A 20909-nucleotide genomic window follows, 5' to 3' on the forward strand; every position below is an offset into this window, starting at 1 on the left:
CATCATCTAGTTGCCCAGAAACCAAAGGGAGTCCTTTTGTATATGATAGCAAGTTCTTTAGAAAAACTTTAGATGTGTCTTGCCCAGTGACCATCTCCGGAGCGCTTCGTTGTAGCTCAATAAACTTTTTTGGTATTATTTCAGTTAAATCAGGTCCTGATTATTCCTTGTCCGCCTGTTTATTAAGGGAGTAAAATTTGTCCCTATCAGTGCGTCTGTGTCTGTGTCTCTGTGTGTGTGTGTCTGTGGAGGGTTGACATTTTTGATATCCGTAACATCACAGCAGATGAGCTGAACATGTTTCTCATTATGCACACTGGGCACACTATATTGAAAAGCGATAACACTACACACATATGAACACCAAACTATTGCTGAAACTTTAGTTATGCTAACTCTGAAAATGATAAAATGATCATCTGAAACACACAACAATAAAGCAAAGAACATCATTCCACAAAGCAAAGCGAGTACATACAAGGATACTGTAACATTGTAACTGTACGCATACACTTAAACTAGTTCAACTAATGTACAGGCACAATGACCATGAACTCAGACCCAATTCTTGGTGGGGGGGTTTAAGACTATAAAAGTCACTGGTGCCATCACTGGTATACATTGATTACAGATCGGGCCCTGTGTTCAGTGTGGCCACTGCTACCTTCCTACATACCAGAGGAGGCTGGTGCATAGAGGTGCGAGAGAGCAGTTCTGGATCAAACACACCTGCTGCTGCGCTCTGCTCTCCAATGCGCACTGCAGGTCAGTCTCAGAACCAGACAGTGCGCAGTAAGTTGACCATTGAAATACTCTTGCTGTGCTGGATTTTATTTCTGCTATGACACTGACAATTTGATGAATGGTGATAGCTAGTTTAGGGTTACCATACATCAGAGGAGGCTGGTCCACAGAGGCAGAGGAGGTTGCTCCTCCTCTATCTTTGAGTGTTTAGCTGTTACTGTTTCTTCAGTTATATTTGTACTATATTACCTTGTTATAGTGTTAAAATGTATTTTCATTTAATAGTGTGGTTTTTCAAAGTAAATAATTTTTATATACATTAATCATATTAACTAAAACAAATATGATATTCTTTTTAGTAAAAATAATACTAATCGTTAATGTTATTTATTGTTTGTTATTGATTGTTAAAAAATATGTTTTAGCTCACAAGTTTTTGTGTTCTTTTCTTGGTAAAGCATTTTAGCACCTTTTTGCCATGTATTGAACAAAGAAGTGCTGTTTTGTATTTGACCTATTTGTATATATTTGCACAGTATATAATGTTACATAAGGGTCCAGGGATTGAATGTTACACTCATAACTTATTGTTCAGACATTAATACATAGATTTTGTTTTGCATGTAAATACTTGTTTGAGGTCATAACACTTTGTTGTAAAAGGGACTTCTTAACATACAGTGTTAAAGATGCATTCTAGTGATGTTGGGGGGAGTTGTGTACCCATTCTCTCCAGTCAGGCATTTTCTTTGTTTTTGCATATTAAGGGGACCCTATTTTGTTCACTAATACCATTCCCTCTTGCACCATATTGAAGCACTTTTGGGGGTGAGGCGGGTGGAAAAGTTGTCTGTATTGTCTTGTGTTCATGGCAAGAAGGCATCACCGTTGTCTATTGTGTTCATTTTAAAATACATTTGTCACTAGCAAATGGTAGCAAATATGGTGGTACATTAATGCTGGATTGTTATGAATAGCTCAGCTTATCCTTGTAATTTGCTTCAATCTTGACTTACAAACTGAGTTTTTAAAATCAATTTTAAAAGCATGCCCCCAGACCCCCCTAGCAGACCTCTCTGTAATAATCATGGCCTCCTTATGGCCCCCACCCCATTTTCAAAATCCTAGAAATCACCCCTGTTCATCAGTGAAATTGTTTTTGTCCTGTTTTTCATGTTGTACAGAATTGATTTCTTATTATCATGGTTGTACAGTAAACTGTCCAATTTATTAATTCGGGACCGTTTAGGCTGGAGCTTAGGCTCACTCAAATCTTCCTCTTGAAAGTGGCGACTGCAGACGCTAGTATGAGGGGTTATGCTGAACTGCTCACACCAAATATTTTGTATCCACTTTTTGAGAGTATCTTCCATGGCAGGGAAAGTATGAAAAGAAAGCTCAACACGCAGTTGAACTAGAGGAAGCCTCACGCAGCGGGACATCTGATACCCCACTCCCCCGCTGTTATTGTGAAAATGGTGCGGTCGAAACACTTGGCCAGTCAGATGTGCGGAACACACTGATGTGCATTTTGCAGCTCAGCAAAGCGGAAACTGACTAGCGAGTCAAAATGCCTCACCAAAGGCAAAAATCAGGGGACAGAGAGGAAAAGGAATCGAAAGAAGCAGAGAGGCAATGGCCACATTTCTTGCAAAGCATGAACACCAGGTATGATAGGCGAAGCTGAACATGGCAAAAGTGAGGAGCTGGTAGACTAGCAAATAAAACGTCAGCTAGAAAGCTTAACCTTTAAGTAACGTTAGCACATTCACTTCACTAGATAAGAAAAAAAAAAACACTGCTTCACTGGCCATGAGAAGGGCTGTGTACCAACCCGGTATTAAACGGGCCCCGGTGCTAAATGATTAAAGACTGTAGTATTGATGAGCTCCGACGTTACGGTTCTTTTGAACGTGTCGGTGTCATTGGAAATCACGCAGCTGCAGCCGCTGCTCTGCTCTGTCGGACTGACAGACACACACACACACACACACACACACACACACACACACACACACACACACACACACACACACACACACACACACACACACACACACACACACACACACACACACACACACACACACACACACACACACACACACACACACACTATGGCAGGGATGGCGAACCCGTAATGCAACGTCTGAATTTCAGTGTGAATACATATACAATAAAATAGCACCCTTCCCAGTAGCTAGAAATACCACGCATTAGGCTGCTATGAGTTAGATCATGGGTTTTCAAACCGGTCCTGGAGTACCCCCTGCCCTGCTGGTTTTTGTTCCAATTTAGGTTTTAATTACTTAATTGAATGGTATATTGCTTTGTTAGGTCAATTAAGGATTCAATTAAGCAATTTAAGACCCCAGTTGCAGTGAACATTTTGTCAGGGTTCACATCGCAAAAAGTGAGACAAATTCACCTCCATTTGCGATGTATTTTCTTCATCGATTCGTTGATTCTACGATGCATTAAAATACGTTTTTCCGACCCAAATCAAGCATCGAAAATGCTTATAAGCAATGCTGAGGTACCTCCCCTTTAAGAAGCGCGTTTTTAATTTTTTAATTGTGACGCCCGAGAGGCGGCCCGCACTCCGTGCCCTGTTACCCGAATCCCGTCCCTCATTGGCCAGCGGGTCTGTCACTCATACAGGGCAGGGCTGTAGCTTTCCAATTACACCAGACACGCCCATATCCGAGCACTTGGCTGCGCTGCGTGTTTGTGTGAGAGGCACAGAGCGCACATGGGGAAGACGGGGCGCACACAGAATAGAGGCGATTCACAGACAGCACAAAGACGCCATACAGCACGAAAAAACAAATACAAAGTAGAAAAAATGCAATCTGACAAAATAAATAAAACAAATCAGCTTTCAGAAACAAATCATACATGCGGAGTCTGTTTACAGCACTATGAAAGCCACTGACAGTGTGTTGTTTGCAAGAATAAAACGCCAGGGCGGCGTGGTAGCTGGGATGAGTTACTGCATCAACATAGATAGGAGCTCTTGTAAAGAATAGCCTGTGTCTATGTAAGGCCTGAAGTGACAATATTCAAAAGCCAGATGTTTGGAATTCTGTTTCCCTGTTTAGCATTCTTATGTACTTGTATATAGTTATTCCGGCTGGTGGTAGTCTAATATAAATGGCTGTAATTTCTGTTCTGGAGGTCAGATTTGAGTAGTTATTTTTACACAAGTTCATAAGACTTCGAAGTTTCACTGTCCAGTGTCAAAAGTCTACCTGGAGCACTAAAAAAGTGTTATATTTACAATAAATTCATTTTTTCTTATAAGCGCTTTTGATTTTCTTCACTTTTGTGAGTTCTGTATTAACTCTGGTGGGGCAAACACAATTATTTGTTATTTTCCGAATTTCCATTTTGTGCTGAGTGTTTCCATATAAGATACTTGCCTCTAGCCCTTGTAGTTACAGAGTTATATGACAACAGTAAAATCAGGCAAAAATGTGGGGCCTCAGTGGGTTAAATAAAGAAGTTGTATTGAAAGTCAATTGCATAACTGTATTAGTCAAGACAGATATTATGATCTGCATTCAGTCTGATGCTGAATGTTATGCATCTATAGAGTTTCAAACTTGTATTAGCACACCAGTTCCTCTCCTATGCAATGGTGAATGCAGGCATTATTTAATAAGTAGACAATGCAGTCAGAGTCTGTGAGCAGAGATGGATAGTACTGTGCAGGATTCTGGAAAGGCTTGACTACATACTACAGGAGAAGCATGGAAGTCTTGGTGGTATAACTTGGGTACAGGGATGAGCATAGGGCAGGATATTATCTACAGTCACACACCTGCAACATGCAATCATTAAACAACAATGCAAATATCTGTAAAATGCATTTCACAATCTAAAATGCATGCAAAGTAATGTAGATACGAATGCACATATCATATGTCATGAGAACAAATCATAATCACCACTTTTGATAATTGGTAGACCAATTTAAGTTGCTAATCAAGCAACTCGTGTTGCTAAGCAAAATTATATTTGATTAGCATAACTGCTATGCAAATTTGAGACAACAAAATGTACGCTGCAGTTGGAACAAAAACCAGCAGGGCAGGGGGTACTCCAGGACCGGTTTGAAAACCACTGGGTTAGACGATTGCACTGACTCCTTTTTTCACACGCAAAATTACATCGAGAGCAACAGACATGGACGGTCACTACTACTGAGTTCAGGCAATAATTACTATGCATGCTATTTAAAGTCGTTCACATTGTCTGTCAAACCCAGCGGATTGTACATCACGCGTCACACTCCCCTCACACACACGCACACAAAGTAAGAGATAGAGAGACACCGAGAGAGACAGATAGAGAGAGAGAGCGCTACAGTAATTAACGGAGCACAAGAGGTGGCCGCCGAGGCCACACAAAACACGACAAAGTCAGCACAGTTTCCAAATCGACCCTATTATTTAAAATATATTCAAACTCGGCATTTACGTTTTCAAAGGAGCACAATCTGCCGGTTGTCGTGGTTGGATCGATCCATAATAATGCTAACAATGTTCCAATTTCCCAAATTACTTAGCTAGCTAGCGTTAACTAATTTGACTCAGATCAGTGTAATGTGTGATGCGCTGCATCACTACACTGCATGCTAACGCCCGCAGTTTCACGCAGCAATGACGCAGTGACGCAAATGGAACTGGCTGGCACTTATTCTGCTCGGTGATATTCTTGGTTGTTCCATGGTGGTGCTAAGGTGGGGCTGTAGCCTAACCAAGCCATACCCCGCTGCCGCCCCTGACGCTGTGCAAGATTTCTATGAGGGCAATTATTGCTGTGAGTGACCTAGACAGATGTCATCATGGGCAGACTCTCTCTCTATATATTTTTTTTCACAATAATGCATATTGTCTTGTGCATCATAATAATTTACCCTTGGCTAAATTACTGACCATGCCACTCGTTTCGCCCAAATAGTTTTAGATATAATGCACACAACTCAGGTTTCCCCCTACAAGATCTTTTTAATCAAATAAAAGTAAGCAGAGACCGGAATAAATTGTACAAAATGTTTAACAGTTTATTACAAGGAAAAATCCAAGAATAAAAGCAGGATATGCAATAAACGATTCAATAATTATTCATCTTAAATGCCACAGGCGAACTGGGGTTAGTGAAGTAAAATAAACAAATAAACCACACTAAAAACCAAACTCTCAATGTGAAAACAAATCGTAATCATTGTAACAACTCAACTCCAAAAAAGAAACCATTCAAATAAGAAACCCCAACTACCCGTTCACCAAGTGGCAATTAGACAGATGACTTTTAAAACTATTGTACGTTACAAATCATAATATAACAGTAGTTTAAAGATGGATAAAAACAAAGCAAAAAATACATAAAATCCATTGTCAGAATGATTAAACAAAAGTTACCTAAAATGCAGTTTAAATACAGTTACCTCGGGGAGGACAGGTATGCAGAGCAGCTTCCTTCATCCAAATCTTGTCACAGACAGTTAGATGAGTTGGGAGCTGTGAACACAGGTGGGACTTGATAGGGGTGGGACACTTTCCTGGTTTTCTTCTATTTTTACCCCTTTCAGAGATCCCAGTTTAATACTAATGTCTAATCACATTAATCTGTGTCCCAGTCTGCCTCTTTCATATGATATGCAAGTATTACTGATGTAACAAATATCATTTTATTTTCTAGAAAGGGGTGAGGTGACACATTAGCTGACTAATGTAGGTAGAAACTTTTTTTTTTTAATCTATGTACTATTTGTCAATAGTGAAGTCATGCTGGATTCCAAGACGTGTCTCAGGCTGCCCTCTGACAGAGAAGGAGCTTATTAAGGGCATGTGTTGTGTGCAGGGTATTGTTATTGTTGTATTGCTATGACCAGCAGTACATATTGTGATATTGTGGAGCAGTGTAGCACAGTCACTCAGAGATGGCTCACACTCTGGGCCCTCATTCACCACAGCCCAACACTATAATGGGGATCCCAGACTGACGGGTAGTGGCAAAATAGTTTTCTGTTGGTCTCAGTGTAGGATGTTGTTAATATACACTGCACTGCTGGGTTTACAGGTCACAGTGAGTGTCTCTCCTGGCTGAACAGATTTCACTGATGGAGTCTGAGTCACAGTATACTGTCCGCTGGATTCTGGAAACGAAGAATAAAAACAATGCTTACATATATATGTAATATACATGAAAACAATCTGATTTGGTCTATGAGTTTGATGTGTGCCTGTTTAGATATTACAAAGAAATACATACAAAATGGAAATAATAAAATCAAAATAATTCCCACCCTGAGTGCAGAGTGTCCAGATTAACATGGTGATGAAAGTCATTGTTGATGTGTATTGTGTTGGCATGAAGGGCAGCTGTCAGTCATGAAGTGTTAAACTCACAGGCTATAAACACTCCCAGAGCACTGAAGCATGTGCTGCCGGTGCCAAGTGTCTCGTTGTCGGACCTGCTGCATGGATTCCCCAGATCACCGCTAGCTGTCACCCCTGTCTCAAGTTTTGTGGTTTCCCTTCTAATAATTTAATTATCAATTTCACCTGTCTACTGTCTCCCTGCCCTGCTGAGAAAATCAGCTCAGACCAGCTTCAATTCCAAGAGGGCCAAGGTGGTTCATGATGGGCAATGCTGGTCTATTGCTGGTCCAAGTTGGTTTAGCTGGTTTGATGCTGGTAAAGCTGGTAAATGACAATATGATGCTGGGAGATGGTCATTTGAAAGACCAACTTGGTCAAGCTGGTTGGTTGACCATGTAACCTGGCTAAACCTGGCTAAAGTGACCAGCTAAACTGGCAATGAGATGATCTTTCTTTCAGCCTTGATCAAGATCTAAAGCAATGTATGCTCAAGGTGGTTATTAGTGATCAATTATGAAGTTGCATGCACTTATCAATAATACACGAGAGTCAGGTTTAAAATCCCAATTATTTTATAATCTGCTATTATTGTTCTCCACAATCTTAAATAGCCTTAATTCCCTGTGTTATAGCTCATGTTTTCTTGTGTATTTGATATGCAAATTCCCATAAATCTCCAGCATTGTCATTTAAAAATAATAATAAAATATATAAATACAAAATGTTATGTTTTTTAATTAAATTCCTTTATTGAGAGTTGAACACAGAAGAGTAAAACAGCACTCCTTGCTCTAAGCCTCTCCCAGCATGCATGGAGAGTAGCCTTTTCTACCCTGAGTCTACACTCTGAAATGTGCTGGGTAATAATTTGAACCCAATCATTGGGTTGTGTGTTGAGTCTAGTTTCTTACTGCTCTGAGATCTCAACCCAGCGTGTGGGTTATTTCTCTTAACTACTCGCCGTCACCTGCAGGTAACCTGCACGCGTTACAATGAAGAGCGTTTCAAATCTCTAAGAAGCAGGTAAAGTTTCTGTAACGTACCGTGGGGCACAGGAACACGGGAACCAATTGCAGTGCGTGGTAGAAGTGGTCAGACAGTCGTGGGTCAGATACGATCAGATCAGGGCAATCAAGGGCAAGGCAAAGACGTGGTCGTGGTCACAGGCAAGAGTCAGGCGATCAGGCAAACAGGGGAAGAGCAAGGTCGTGGTCGGGAAGTCAAGGAAGCAAGGCTGAGACAATGCTAAACAAGAAAGAATGCTTGGAATTGTAGAAAGAGCTGACAGAACTTCACAATGTGTGAGAGACAGTGAGGGGTTTATAAGTGGAACAGAAAACCAGGTTGGGAGGTGCAGGGTGAATGGCAGCAGAGGGGCATTGTGGAAGTGCACATGGGTTTCAGGAATGTGATTGAATGATTGAATGAAGGGAGCTGGGAGAGGTGACTGGGAATGGGTGAGTAGTACAGGTAAGTCATATTTTTATTTTATTTTTAAATGTAGGCTATTATATTTAAATATTATAGAATTAAACTATATATATATTTATATATATATATGTGTGTGTGTGTGTGTGTGTGTGTGTGAACCCTGCAAATAGAAAAATAAAAATAGGTTGTAAGTTGCTGACTAGTGCTAATGTTTTTATATTTAACGTGTGTGTGTGTATATATATATATATATATATATATATATATATATATATATATATATATATACACACACACAAACACAAACACACATATATATACACTGTATACAGTGGCTCTCAAAAGTATTCACTCCCCTTGGACTTTTCCACATTTCCTTGTGTTACAACAGGAAATCAGTTTTTGTAGTTTTTGCCACTGATCAACACAGAAAATGTCCATAATGTCAAAGTGAAAACTGCAAATTGTTCTAAATGAATTACAAATACAAAACAGAAAATAATTGAATGCATAAGTAATCACCCACTTCAGTCAATATTTGGTAGAGGCACCTTTGGCAGCAATTATAGCCATGAGTCTATGTGGATAAGTCTCTACCAGCTTTGCACATCTGGAAACAGCAATGTTTGCCCATTGTTTGTAAAATTGCTCAAGCTCCATCAAGTTGGATGGGGACCTTTGGTGAACAGCAATGTTCAAATCTTTCCACATATTCTCAATTGGATTGAGGCCCTGGCTTTGACTGGGCCACTCCAGGACATTCACCTTTTTGTTTTTAAGTCACTCCAGTGTGGCTTTGACTGTATGTTTGGGGTCATTGTCCTGCTGGAAGGTGAATCTTCTCCCAAGTCCCAGGTCTCTTGCAGATTCCAGCAGGTTTTCTTCCAGGGTTTCTTTGTACTTTGCTGCATCCATTTTGCCCTGTATTTGTCCTGATGCAGAGCATCCCCATAGCATGATGCTGCCAGCACCATGCTTCACGGTAGGGATGGTGTTCTCAGGATGATGTGCAGTGTTAGGCTTGCGCTAAACATAGTGCTTGGCGTTGAGGCCAAAAAGCTCTATTTTGGTCTTATCAGACTCATCTAGCCGAGATTTGATGTGAGTTTGTTTCAACAATAGCTTTCGTTTTGCCACTCTCCCATGAAGGCCACTTTTGTGAAGCACCCAGGCTATTGCTGCAGTCTGCACTGTCTCCCCCAACTCAGCCGTGGAAGACTGTAACTCTTGGTGGCCTCTGTGACTAGTGCCCTTCTTGCCCAGATACTCAGTTTTTGAGGATGACCTGATCTAGGCAGATTCACAGTCTTCACATTTTATCTCCATTTCTTAATAATGGCCTTTACTGTGTTCCAGGGGATATTCAATGCCTTGGAAACGTTCTTATTTCCTACCCCTGATTGGTGCTTTTAAAGAACCTTATTCCGGATTTGATTTAATGATGTAGTTTCTGTTAGGAATTGTACTAACCAACTGTGGGACTACTAGAATTACATTTTTATATTTTAATCAGAAGAATTCAAATAGTTTAAATAAAACAAATTAACTGTGTAACATGATTGTCACCAAAAGTTACAAAATTCAACAAAACAATCTGTAATTTGTATACAATACATTCACAATTAAACAAAATATACAAATTACATTTAATTTTACTTTATTTTCTCAACTCTGTCTTATCTTACTTTTAATAGGAAATGTAATGTATTTTTTACCCCTCATAAAATAACACAGTACCTAACCAAAATATTAGGAAATGGTATAAGGCAAGGCAAGGGAAAACAAAATCAAGCCATATGTATAGCTTGGTTATGTAACAGACAATCCAGAAAATATAGTAAAGTCTGTAAAAGAAACTCTCTGCACTGGACACGTTCGAAGCAAACATATGCTGACTTCACCAATTGTGCCATCCTATACTAAAGCACCAGTGTCATTGGACTTCTTTTGGTTTAGTTTATTCAATCAATAATCACAGGGTAGCCACAGAGTGCTTTACAGAGTGGTAAACACAACAAATGTACAGCAAAATAAAATAATACGTAAATACAAGTAAAATAAGTAAAATAAATATAGACCTGTAAACAGTTTACATGATCTAAAATAAAGTAAGTGAACATTTAAATAAATAAACCATTTAGGCACGGAGGAGAGAAAAACCAAAAACTAATAATGAATTAATAATATTGTGCATTATGTGAATAATGAATGGCAGAGATTGTTTTAGCAGTTTAGTGGATATAGGGTCTAGTGCGCAGGTTGTAGTATTCATTTTAGTAATTAAGGAGACCAATTCCTGGTGATTTACTGCGTTAAATGAGTCCAAGGTAGGCAGGGGCTGTGAAGGACTGCAGACATCGGCTATAGCATTTGTGTGTGTTTCCACTTCTGTCTGTTTTCTAATGCCGTTAACTTTGCTATTGAAATGATCCATGAAGTCATTGCAGATAATATTGGGGGGGATAACCTCTGAAGGCTTTAAATGCTGATTAGTAAGTGTCGATATTGTATTAAAAAGAAAACGCGGGTTATTCTTATGCGTCTCTATTCAATTAGAGTAGTAGGCAGACCTAGCAGAGGACAGGGCTTGCTTGTATCTTTTTATAATGCCATATGGAAGACCATATGGAAGTTTTGTTGCTCTCCATTTACGTTCATATCTACGGCATCCTGTTTAAAGTGAGCGAGTGTGTTCGTTAAACCATGGTGAGTGGTTTGTTGCTTTAATCTGTCGTGTCCTTAATGGAGCTACTGTATCTAAAGCAGTGCTTAGTGTATTGTTGAAATTATTTAATAATTCATCTACAGATCCCGTTTTGATAAAGCTAGCATTTGGCAACAGAGTAGTACACTTATGAATAGCAGTAGGATTTAGGCAGCAAGTTTCTATGTTCCTCTCCTGTGTGTCTGATTCTACTCCAGGCAGCTCAAATGTAATAAGGCAGTGGTCAGAAATCATCTGGTTCTGGGGTGATATTATTAAGTTGTGAATCTGTACCCCATGGCTAATAACTAGATCCAGTGTGTGATTGTGATGATGTGTGGGTCCTGACACATGCTGAGTGAAGCCTACAGACTCCAATAGGGACAAGAAACTAACACTGAGGGGGTCGTCTTTAATGTCAATATGTATGTTAAAGTCCCCCAAAACATTTTACCAGAGTTTACCATGGTGAATGGCTAAGTCAGATAAGAGATCGCTAAATTCGGTCATAATACAGGAATAGGGGCCTGATGGCCTATAAACAGCTATAAGCTGAAGGTGGATTAAGCCTAAACCTGGTGAATTTCAAAAGATGTGAAGCTGTCAAATGGCTTAGTAGTCTGTGCGGTAGATGGTGGCTAGGCCCCCCCCACAGCCTGTTGTACGGGCCTTCTGGCATTAAGAGAAGTCAATAGGGGAGGCTTCTACTAATGGAATAGTGTCGTCTGGTCTTAACCAGGTCTCTCCAAGCCAATGAAAAATTACTGTTTTAATAGGATAACTATTCATTTTGTTTGTATAAGATTCAATTTCAGGATTATGTGATTTATTCGATGCCCCCAGGCATGGATCTACGATCGGGGTCAGGTTATGCTGGGAGTTCAGGCAGACTGCAGTGTAGGACTGCGAGGCTGCAGCCCGACCGGTGCTCTGAAGAGTCACGTTTTTATATTCTAATGAAAGAACCATTTGTTTATTGATAATACATATTTGGTGATTATACATATGATATCCATCCAATACTTGGTCACCTGTTGCTCTTAGTACTTTCTTCAAATGTACTTAAACCAAGGAGTACAGTTTTTGAACCATTCAAGACGATTTTATTAATTTGTCCTTTTTAAAAAAAAACTGGTGGTTCAGTTAATTTGCTACAGAAATTCGATACCCTCTCAGTAATGTTGTGTAGATTGCTAAATGGAGAGTCTTTGACAGCATAAACATATTAACTGTGTAGTGGTGCACCTCAACAGAGCTCTTCACAAGCTTAACAAGCTTTCCATTTCCATTTTCAAAATAAGAAGCAGAATGTGCTCACAGGGCTCCCCAGGTGCGTACAATCCCCCAGGAAATTATATACTAGGCTGCAATTTAGTGCGTATCCTCCACTTGTGTTGCAATCTGACCCAAAGGGCAACACCTTTGAGTTACTAACTTAATCCTGTACCAATGTTTACATATTAGATAACTTTCACCATCTGCTGTCAGAGAAACAATGCACTATGTTTGGCAAAGCACTACGCTATGTACAGAACACACTTATTCCTGGGTAGCTGCTGCCATGCTGGAACAGGCTGGCACACAAAATCAGGCACCTGCAAAACAGTTTATATGTTATTGCTCAACTGTCATAAATTGTAGAATACATGATCTCGATAAAAGCTCAGACATTTATCACACAGGGCAAGCCAGCTAAGTGATGAAAGGAACCATAACCGATTTAATGTGCCTTTTCACAATTGCTGGCGCTCTGTGCCACGATCAGCCGTGTTCAGCCAGCATTAATGACACAGGCTGCTTATCTAGAACGGCAACATGAATTGAGCACCATCAGAGTAAACAGACAGTCGCAGTGCGGGGGCTTCTGTAGACTTTCACAAGTATCCGAATTTACTTTTCTCGCTTTAATTCTGTGCTCTCTATATTATCGCTGGATCCAGGGTGGGGGGGGCGTGCTGGGCGTCCCAGGTGCTGCTCTCTTAGACCGAGGTGGAGCCCGAGTGGTAGTCTGAGGTCACCTTCTCTGTGGCACTCGTCACTTCCTTAGTTATTGTCATCATTGCCGCTGCTGGGGAAACTCTCCACTTTAACCGACACGTGGGATAGAAAGCCACGTGTGCAAAACACAACGGCTTAGTAGTCCATGGCCTTAAGTACAAGGCCACCTGATCCAGCTGTTCCCGGAGATGCAACTGACACGGAGGGGGACTGGTACAGTGACAGTGGCTAGGAAAAGAAGCAGGGTATGAGGTCTTGATAGTCAAGCAAGGATTTGGGACAAAGTTGGCATTCCAGAAAAGTAAGAAGTGAAGGCGTCAGCGAGGCACTTGACTGCAAGATACCTCTGGCTGTCACAAGGAAGCCCAGCAAGCTGTAAGCTTCATGAAGTGAGCACTGACTCTGGTGGGACTTGAACCCACAACCTTTGAATGACCACTGTCCTTTTCACTAGAAGTCCAACACGCTATCCATTGCGCCACAGAGCCCCACAAGACATTTATCGCCATACTGTTCTGCACGCCTACTGATGACGGGGCATCTCAGCGTGCTTGTACAAGTAGCATTTACAGATGTGTTTTTTTAATCCCTGTCTCGCTGATATTGAGACGAAAGGAAATGAATGGTTCTTCTTTTAGATAATGCGACTCATGTTGACTTGACTATGAGGGGAAGTATTTGTCAGGCACACTGTGTGTTTGTCTGTTTATCTGTGGCTGTCTTTGTGTCTGTGGCAGTCTGTCTGTGTGTGTGTGTGTCTGTCTGTGTGTCTATCTGTGGCTGTCTGTGTGTCTGTGGCAGTCTGTGCTTGTGGTTGTCTTGTGTGTGTGTCTGTGGCTGGACCGTTGGGGCTGGTTGGAAACATCGCAAGGTCCCCCTTCTCAAGAAAGCACATGTACAGGCCCGTCTTAAGTTTGCCAATGAACATCTGAATGATTCAGAGGAGAACTGGGTGAAAGTGTTGTGGTCAGATGAGACCAAAATCGAGCTCTTTGGCATCAACTCAACTCGCCGTGTTTGGAGGAGGAGGAATGCTGCCTATGACCCCAAGAACACCATCCCCACCATCAAACATGGAGGTGGAAACATTATGCTTTGGGGGTGTTTTTCTGCTAAGGGGACAGGACAACTGCACCGCATCAAAGGGACGATGGACGGGGCCATGTACCGTCAAATCTTGGGTGAGAACCTCCTTCCCTCAGCCAGGGCATTGAAAATGGGTCGTGGATGGGTATTCCAGCATGACAATGACCCAAAACACACAGGAGTGGCTCAAAAAGAAGCACATTAAGGTCCAGGGGTGGCCTAGCCAGTTCTCCAGATCTTAATCCCATAGAAAATCTGTGGAGGGAGCTGAAGGTTCGAGTTACCAAACGTCAGCCTCGAACCCTTAATGACTTGGAGAGGATCTGCAAAGAGGAGTGGGACAAAATCCCTCCTGAGATGTGTGCAAACCTGGTGGCCAACTACAAGAAACGTCTGACCTCTGTGATTGCCAACAAGGGTTTTGCCACCAAGTACTAAGTCGAAGGGGTCAAATACTTATTTCCCTCATTAACATGCAAATCAATTTATAACTTTTGAAATGCATTTTTCTGGATTTTCTTGTTGTTATTCTGTCTCTCACTGCTAAAATACACCTACCATTAAAACTATAGACTGATCATTTAATTGTCAGTGGGCAAACGTACAAAATCAGCAGGGGATCAAATACTTTTTTCCCCCACTGTACTTATTAATTTCATTATTTGCAATCCACAAAGTCCATCTATAATCATTCAAACGCGGGCTACTTCATCTTTTCTTGCATGATCAGCAACTTTATCCCATGCTAATTAATACAAAAAATGTCTCAACTCCGGTAAAGTAGTATGTCATCATGACGTGATGGTTTTGGCACATGCGCATTAAACAAAACGTTCATAGAACATATGTTTTGTGGTTACCTGAACACGTTATTTAAAGTTTTACAATTCTGTTCAAGTTGAGGTTGTTGTAACTCATCTTATTGTGTGGTGAGACACTGCAATTTCACAGAACATGATTTTACTTGTCCAATTTCCAAAACGAGCTCTCTTCAATCTCCGTTTCAAATCCATGTTGATTTGCGGGTAATCACTGTATCCACTCAATCTTACTACATTTGTAAGAAAACACCTGTAATGCTGTACAATGCATGTGTTTTTCAAGCACATGAAAGATTGTAGACAGGTAGAGATCGCCACTTGAGTGCCAGACTGACTCTATTGTAAAGGGAAGGCAGGATTATGTGTTATATTTGATTTATTATGTATTTAAATGACCAGTCAAAATAACCCGATTTTGGCTATTCTAGGTAAATGTGTTTATAACTTATTTATTTTCGTGTTTATGCAGCTAAAACGCTGTAGGCATGTTTAATACATATAGTTAGGAATAGTCACGAATGGGTATATGCGCAGTGTATTTTGGAACACAGTATAATTCAAATTTGAATAACCAAAACGGTCAAATTGACCGGCTCTGCGCTTGTAGTGTTAAATGTGGGTGTCATATCGTGGGCCGCACTTCCATGTGTGACGGGCCGCAGGTCGAGAACCACTGCCCTATTCAGAACAGGTTGGTCAGATAGGACCAGAACCAGTGCAGACCCAAAGAACAGAGGACGAGCGTTAGGCAGACAAACCCCAGGGCCCCAGGGCCACAGGTTAGTGCTTTCCTGGAGGTCTTTAGCTCCCCTGTATAATGGACCATTCCAGAGAGATTCCCCTTTGCAGTCAATATCATCAGCTCAGCAGTTTGCCAATACAGATCCCTGGGGAGGTGGGGGCTCAAATCCAGGACCAGGGTTAGCCACCCCTAGCATAAAGCAAAACATTACATGTGTTTAAATGGTTGAAGTCAATACAATGATTAATGAATTGATGTATTTATTGAGGTGGCTGTGACAGAGCAGCTATAGAGACTATTGCACTCCTTCACAGCAGCATCTCTGTTGCTTATATTAAGTTATACTAAGGTATGCTGAGCTGACGATATTGAGGTTTTTACTAAAGAAAAAACAGATAACATGCCACAGGTTAACAACCAGTCCAGTCAAACCCTAAGAGAGATCAGGATAAATGAGGAGGAGGTAGTAAAGGGACTAGCAGAATTAAAAACAAACAAATCACCTGGGCCAGATGGTATTTCCAACAGTACGTAAAGAAATTATGGAAATGATTGTATTAATTATTTCTAAATAGCACTGGTTTGTGAATGTTTTGATGGTTTTTTTATTTGTCAAATGCATTGACCGTTATTGTTCTTTTAAATGCATCAGATTGTTTTGATAGTTTTTTTTTGTTTGTTGTTTTTTACATTTCAGTTATTTTGACAATTTTTTCACCATTGCATAAATTAAATAGTCTAAAATGTGCTTTTTATTATTTTGTCTTGCTTTTCAAAGACAAAATCAATTACAAAACTACAATTAAAAAATATATATTTAAGACTGAACATTAAACACTGTGCCAACAAAGCACAATAAATAAAATAAAATAAAATAGATACATTTATATCTGGCCATCTTTGAGCCCCCCTTCTTGAATAGCCTACTGTGAAAGCCGGACACAAATAACGGGGAGAGAGAGAGGGAGAGTCTCCGGTTTCGGTTGTGTCCGGGCTTTATTGAGTTCAGGTATGTCAAAAAAGGGCGGAGATACAAAACAAAAACAAAATCAAAAGCAAAAGCAAAAGCAAAAAGTGTCCACAATCGGGGTGCTCCGGGCAGACAGGGGTAATAGACTCAGTCCACCTTCTTGTCGGTTAGCTGCTTCCGTCGGGAAGGGAGAGGGATTAAATAAACAGGGCACAGCCCACTTTATAGCGAGACACTCCTTTTCAATGGTGCTATATTTACGCTCCTGGGCGATAATTGTTTGCTTAGATAGAGGACGGGGTGTTCCTGACCCCCAACACTCTGGGACAGGACCGCGCCCACTCCAACTTCTGAGGCGTCGGTCTGTAGAATGAAAGGGAGAGAGAAGTCAAGGCATTTAAAAAAAGGGTGTTGGCAGAGGCGGTCCTTAATCGCCTGGAAAGCCACCTGGCACTGCTCCGTCCACTGGACCGTATCTGGAGCACCTTTTCGCGTCACTTCGGTCAGGGGGTAAGCCAGGGTGGCAAAGTCCGGCAGAAACTGGCGATAATACCCGGAAAACCCCCAAAACTGCCGAACTTCCTTTTTGGACTTAGGAGGCGGACAGGAGGCAATAGCGGTCACTTTGTCAACGACTGGCCGTACCTGCCCCCCTCCTAAGAGGTACCCCAGATACTTGGTCTCCCTCCTCCCAACTGTTCACTTGCCCGGGTTTTCCGTGAGCAGCGCCCAGCCGATCCAGCAACTCATCCACACGGGGCATCGGATAGGCATCAAACCTAGACACTGCATTGAGCTCCCTATAATCAACGCAGAATCTAGTGCTGCCGTCAGGCTTTGGCACCAAGACTATAGGGCTACACCATTCCGATTGTGACTTTTCAATGACTCCCAGCTCCAACATCTTCTGCACCTCTTCATTGACAGCCTACTTTTTGTAATAAGGGGTGCGATAGGGTTTGACACGCACGCAGGTGTCCAGTGCCGTGTGGATGTGGTGTTCAATGAGAGGTGTGAGCCCGGGTCGGTGAGAAAAGACATGCTGGAAGTGGCACAATAAAGAGCGAACCTGCTGTTTCTGGGCGTTTGTTAAATGGGCGTTTGTTAAATTGAGTTCAGTGCGAACCTCAGAAACAGCGGCTTCAGACTCTTTGTTGTGGGGGGAACTAGAAGCACCCAATGCTTCCTCCTCTCGCCACTTCTTCAGCATGTTCAGATGATAGATCTGCTTTTCCCACCGACGATCCGGGCGACACACCTCATAATCAACATCCCCTAAGCGGCGTGTGACCACAAAGGGTTCCTACCACTTAGCCAGCAGTTTAGATGTTGAATTTGGGAATAACACCAGTACCTTGTCCTTGGGTGAACGATCGTAACCGGGCTCTCCTGTTGTACATGCGCTGTTGTCGCTCCTGGGCCTGTAAGAGATGCGACTGTGCAAGTTTCCCCAGTGCCGATAGCCGATCTCTCAGGTGCAGGATGTGCTGTACCATAGAGGTCTGGGAGGGGGCGGTCGCCTCCCAGTCCTCCTTTATTAAGTCGAGGATGCCCCTCAGCCGCCTCCCGTACAGCAGCTCGAAGGGAGAGAAGCCGGTGGACATCTGGGGCACCTCGCGTACAGCGAACAGCAGGGGTGGCAATAACTTGTCCCAGTCCCGAGCGTCTGTGCTCACAAACTTACAGATCATGTTCTTTAGGGTTTTATTAAAGCGCTCCACTAGGGCGTCTGTCTGGGGATGATAGATTGAGGTCCTGATGGACTTTATCCCCAGCAGCCTACAGAGGTCTCGCATCACGCTTGACATGAATGGAGAGCCCTGATCTGTCAGGATTTCCTTTGGGATCCCCACCCGAGTGAAGACCTTAAACAGCTCCTCGGCGATCCTAGTCGCTGACATTGTCCGTAGATGAATTGCCTCCAGGTACCGAGTGGCATAGTCTACTATGACCAGCACAAATTGATACCCCGGGGAGCTTTTCTCCAACGGACCGATCAAATCCATCCCAATGCGCTCAAATGTTATCTCCATGAGAGGCAGCGGTACCAGCGGAGCCCGCGGTACTGCACTGGCATTGGTCTTCTGGCACTCCGGACAGGCAGCACACCATCTTTCTACCACCTTTTTGATGCCTGGCCAGAAGAATCGGTCCATTATCCGGCTTAAGGTCTTGTCACGACCCAGGTGACCTGCCCCAGCCAAATCAGATGAGAGCCTATGATCCTTAATATTAGATAGATAGTTTTCACTAGCGAGCACCCGGCCGGGCGATGTCCAGGCTGCCCGCAACGCCGGCACATCACCGTGGTTTTTCCAGGGGACCGCACACTGCCGGGAGAGAGAGAAAAAGAAGGAGCTAAGGAGACAGATTTGTTTTTGGGACGGGTAAGGCAAGAAGGGGAAGTGGGTTGGGGAGAAACATGTTTAGGTGTGGTGTTTGGCAACGTGCTGGTATCCAGGACAGTCGGGGTCTTGGGAACGGAAGGGAGGGTGCCTGCCATCGGGCATCAGAAGGTGGCATCGTCCCAGGCAATGATGGTTCTGTGCCAGCCTGGAGACCTCCTCCAGGTCTTCGGGTTGGACGTGAGGACGTGGGAGATGGCAGATGAACTGCTCCAAGGCCACCAGGTCGGCAACTTCCGTGGCGGAGTGCTCCTCCGGCTTGAGCCAGCGGTGGCAGGCGCCGGAAGCCAGGTTCAAACCGCAGGCTTCTGAGCTTTCAGTGCTGGCCGTCTGACGGATGGATGGAGGCGTGTGTTCAAATCCCACTTCTAAAACACTGATTTATAACATCACCAATGCTAGGAATTACAAAAGTGTTCTTTTCACACTTGTGTGTAATGCATTTTGCAGCCATATTACATAAACATGAGCAAATGCCTGGCAGATAGATTGCTTTTGCTGGCCGGTTAGCTCAGTTGGTTACAGCGTGGTGCTAATAACGCCAAGATCTTGGGTTCAATCCCCACATCAGCCAATGCCAATCCAAGGTGCTCGTTCGTCCAGTAAGAGTCATGTTTTTTGCAAGTTATAGATGAAACTCCCTGAAGGCAAGCGTAGTAGTGCACTTAAGCAGTGGTAGGATCCACAAGACTTCATCAAGCCGTGTCAAAGTCGCCCATCTACATGCACACGGGAAAATGTCCTTTCTCTGCTTTGCTTTTCTCAGAACACTTCATTTGCATTCTGTCCTCTGATTGTTTCAACTCGTGGGCTCCTGCCAAATCCTAATTACACAAACTTGGAGAGGGAATCAAAGCCAATGGCTTCAAGAATCAACGCAAGTTTCATGAATGGCACATCTAAGCCATGTTGCCAACCAGACATTTAGCTGTTGGTCACCTCGACTCGGTTTCATAAGTGTTGAAAGTCACGGAATCCAGCAATTCTGGCATATCGATCTTTACAGTTAGGAAGCCTAAGCGGTTGTGAATCACTGTCTCCATTTTTGGTGCAAATGAAAGTGACAGCAGGTGCACCGGAGAGAGGCAACAGCAAGACAACCCCAAAAAGGGAATGGTTTTGCAGGTGGTGGCCACAGACGATTGCTCTCTCCTTATCCTTCCCGACTGATTCTTCTCTAGTTTTGCCTTTTGCTAGTGTCCTTGTCACTACTGGTATTATGAGGTGCTCCCTGCAGCCCATTCAGGTTGCACAGATAGTCCAGCTCCTCCAGTATGGCACATCCATACGTGCCGTCTGACGATTGCTCTCTCCTTATCCTTCCCGACTGATTCTTCTCTAGTTTTGCCTTTTGCTAGTGTCCTTGTCACTACTGGTATTATGAGGCGCTCCCTGCAGCCCATTCAGGTTGCACAGGTAGTCCAGCTCCTCCAGTATGGCACATCCATACATGCCGTCTGACGATTGCTCTCTCCTTTTCCTTCCTGACTGATTCTTCTCTCGTTTTGCCTTTTGCTAGTGTCCTTGTCACTACTGGTATTATGAGGCGCTCCCTGCAGCCCATTCAGGTTGCACAGGTAGTCCAGCTCCTCCAGTATGGCACATCCATACGTGGCGCT

The 20909-nt window shown here is 42.7% G+C and overlaps 2 non-coding genes across 2 annotated transcripts; one reads left to right on the forward strand and one right to left on the reverse strand.

Annotated features, from left to right (window-relative positions):
* Positions 1–13663: 13663 nt before the first annotated feature.
* trnar-ucu (transfer RNA arginine (anticodon UCU)) lies at positions 13664–13754 on the reverse strand. Its single transcript is given in 2 exon segments — positions 13664–13699; positions 13718–13754. It is a non-coding gene; the product is annotated as a tRNA-Arg (tRNA).
* A 6036-nt stretch (positions 13755–19790) lies between these two features.
* On the forward strand, positions 19791–19864 carry trnai-aau (transfer RNA isoleucine (anticodon AAU)). Its single transcript has one exon. It is a non-coding gene; the product is annotated as a tRNA-Ile (tRNA).
* The last annotated feature ends 1045 nt before the right edge of the window (positions 19865–20909 follow it).

This window comes from Amia ocellicauda, chromosome 13 (genome assembly GCF_036373705.1).
Source record: "Amia ocellicauda isolate fAmiCal2 chromosome 13, fAmiCal2.hap1, whole genome shotgun sequence".
Classification (NCBI taxonomy): domain Eukaryota; kingdom Metazoa; phylum Chordata; class Actinopteri; order Amiiformes; family Amiidae; genus Amia; species Amia ocellicauda.